The 3,317-nt window shown below is 40.9% G+C and overlaps 1 protein-coding gene across 1 annotated transcript in view; it reads right to left on the bottom strand.

The window, feature by feature from the left end:
* The window catches only part of SPACA1 (sperm acrosome associated 1), a gene marked incomplete at its 5' end in the record, with an annotated part of 8,868 nt that overhangs the window by 712 nt on the left and 4,839 nt on the right, over window positions 1–3,317 (bottom strand). The window lies entirely within an intron of this gene.

Below are 3,317 nucleotides of genomic sequence, written 5' to 3'. Positions count from 1 at the left end.
ATTCCCACGGGCGGGCTGCCACTCAAGGCAGGCTCACTTCTTTGTTCTGCGCCTGGTACCAGGTGCTCCATCACCCAGGGCTGAGGCACCAAGGTACCACTGTGCTACAGAAGAATTCTAACAAAGGTAATTGCTGCAATGATATTGATAATAATGAAGCCAAAGGAGAGTATGCCGACAAAAGACCAGATTCAAGGACTTAAGTGCTGCTTTTCAGTTCCTTGTATCTATCTAGACCTGCAAAGCCTATATTTAAAGCAAATAAGCACTGAGCACAGAAAGGACTTGTTCTGTGTGGCCCAGAAACATAGTGAGGAGCAGCTGCATGAAGGTGACAAGTGAAAAATATAACAAGGTTATCAAGTAAAAATGCATTTTGTAATGCTGCAGCCTGTTCAGCCATTCACCTAAGGAAAGAGAGGGCCCTGCCATTACTTAGACTGTTTCTCTAAGATCAGATGTACCAGTTAGGAGATGACTAACAAAAGACCCAGGAAGAGAGGAAAATGCTGAAGATGGTCCACCAACCTACCCCATCTGGTTTTTGACAATGGATAAAGAAACCAAACCTAGTCACCTTGTTCTGAAGTTTAATTGACCTTATTTGTTCAGCCACATTCGAACAAATGTGAATGAACCGTGAGGCATCTTCCAAGGTCCCTCCAGCTTTGACAATTTAACAGAATTTCTCTTTCGGTTTCCCTCATATAGTTTCTAAAGCTGTAAGATGCCATCTTGTTGCTGACTGGTATGCAAAATTCATGTTCAGACTGGTAGGAATTCTGTGTAGCAGAATGACTGCAGGAAAACTATTTCTATTTCATTTCTACTACTATATAAGGTTCTGTGCCACTGTCATCACTGTAGTATCTAAGCAACTCTTCCATTGCATCTTCTGAATTTCATTCTGCATCACAGATCTTCCGAATCTATATTCTTGAACCACAGCTCATCTGTAGGATTATCCTGATGTTTCTGCAAGATACAGGACTGGTAGGAATGGTGAACTGGCTGAGAATATCATACATAGTAAGTCTGAATACTGAGGTTTTCATACAGTGTAGAGGTACCTGCTTTTAGACTAATTCAATTCACTGACTGGACTGTGTCCTTTTAGAATTATATGCACTTGTGGAGCATGGAGGTTAATGAAAATTATCTTTGATTTTGCAATTTCATTAATATAATATATTATCCCCTTGGCAGGATGTGAATTTAGAATTCTAAGAATACCTCTGTTTACAGGCTGTAACAGGAGCCTGCTGAAGAGAAATGCAATCTTTATATTATCCACTGCTTATCTACTCAAGTTTTCTTCCTAGGCAAAAAATTCTTCCAATAGTCAAGTAGCAGAACTGCCCAAGAGACAACCTAATAATACAGAGGGAATGCCTTTCGAGTAAGCACACATATTGAAAATGCAAGCAGAAAGCAGACAGAAAAGCAGCTTATCAATAAGCTGGTTCACAATGAGCAAAGACTGATTCACATCAGGTGCACTTTTAAGCCCTTGACTGCACCTCTGAAGTCCAGGCAACATTCCCAATTAGTCACTGAGAATTTTGCCACAGGCAGTATATGCCTTTAAAACATCTTCAGCTTACAGTTAAGGTTACAAAGATTTATTTACACCAACTTTTAAAAAAAATTTACTTAGCTTAGTAAAAGCAGGAAGACTTTTTTTTTAAACACACAACGTCTAGTTCAATGAATTTCACCTTGAAGTCTACAGGCCACTGTGGATCTGTGGAGTACTTCACTATAACGGACAATGAAAAAAACCACTATCATATATATTCCACTATTACACTGTAAAAACCCCCTTAAAATTGTGTGTACTCCACTAGAAATTTTCTAGGGTTCTACGAACTAAAAAGAGATTGATAACGTGTCTGACAGTTTCAAGCAGATTGCCTCCAACCCTATCAAAAGCTTGGCATCCTCATTTTACCTGTTGATTATTTATATTCGTTGTAACTAAAAAATGAATGCACTTAAATGAACTGCAGTTAGATTGTGGGTGCTGTTGGATCTGAGCTACGAACATCCATTTATTTGTGCAAGTCTGAACAAGGCAGGAAGGAAAGAAAAGAAGGAATGTTCAGGTTTAGTATTTAGCTTCCACCAGGGCTTGATAACTTGAGGCCAGCCATGTGGCAGAAACCCCAGAGTGTGCTGGTCAGGGCTCATGATGTCCTTTCCAACAGCTCAAGTGCTCCAAGCCCTGCACACTCTCTCCACTCCAGTCCCTACCTACCATGCCAATGGTGGGGACAAAAGGCTGGATTAAAGGAAACAGGTGTCAATCCCTATGACCACTACCACGTGCTAAGAAGCTTGACAGCTTTTTCTACCTTCTTTATGGAATCAGAACAATAGGGCCTTAGAAAGTTACTACTTTCTTATTTGAGCTAAAAGCGAATGCCACATACTTCCCTCACACCAAGCACCAGAGCAAGATAGAGGCACATACTCTGCTCTGGTGAGGCCTGGCAACTGTATGTGCACTGTACACCACGGTTTAACAAAGCTGCTTTGACTTCTACGCAGTGCGGTGCATCTCTGGACTGTCCTTTGCATTCATGGAACCCTCTCCCCTTTAATTTGCTTAAATCGAAATACATTCAGAAGCATCTGTTGCCGCTGCTAGCATTTGTCTGCAGAAAACCTCATCAATACAAGTGCTGTCTTGGCATTGTATCCAGCTTCAACAAGAAACAGATTCATAGTAATGTAAATCATATACAACATGCAAGTGGAACACCTGCTTTTTCAGCACCATTTCTGTTCAAAGGAAACCCATTACTTCTGCCAGCAGCACAGTTTCTCTTCATCCTCTTCTTCCTCTGGGTTTTTCATTGCGCTGGAATTCCTCCTAAGCCGTGACGTTGAGGGTACAGCACTGCACCATCTACAAGCAGTTACTTCACCAATTGTTTATATGGTCCAGCAGCTGCCAGGAGTTCTTTCCATCAGTTTTCAAATCCAGAAAGCATGTATCAGTTTGACAGAGAGGAATGAGATTTTGCCTCTGCAGACTTAATATAATGGTGATGCGTAGCTTTTTTGTTTTTTCCTTCTAGGTATCTCTAAGTCTTTTCCAATGTATTAAAAATGGATGGATATGTGATACTGGAAAGCAGGATTAAATATACACAGAGGAAATCCAGCTGTTAATCATGGGTACTGGGATTCCCCATTTCATTCTGTGCAAACGCAAAGACAACATAGACATGCTGATGACACATCTGTACAGCCTCCAGTTACAGAGATGTGACTTTTTTTTCAAGGAAGCTGTGGCACTGAAGTCATCAGCA

Source organism: Buceros rhinoceros, unplaced genomic scaffold (assembly GCF_000710305.1).
Source record: "Buceros rhinoceros silvestris isolate BGI_N320 unplaced genomic scaffold, ASM71030v1 scaffold681, whole genome shotgun sequence".
NCBI lineage: Eukaryota > Metazoa > Chordata > Aves > Bucerotiformes > Bucerotidae > Buceros > Buceros rhinoceros.
This window is presented reverse-complemented; position numbering and strand designations above follow the sequence as displayed.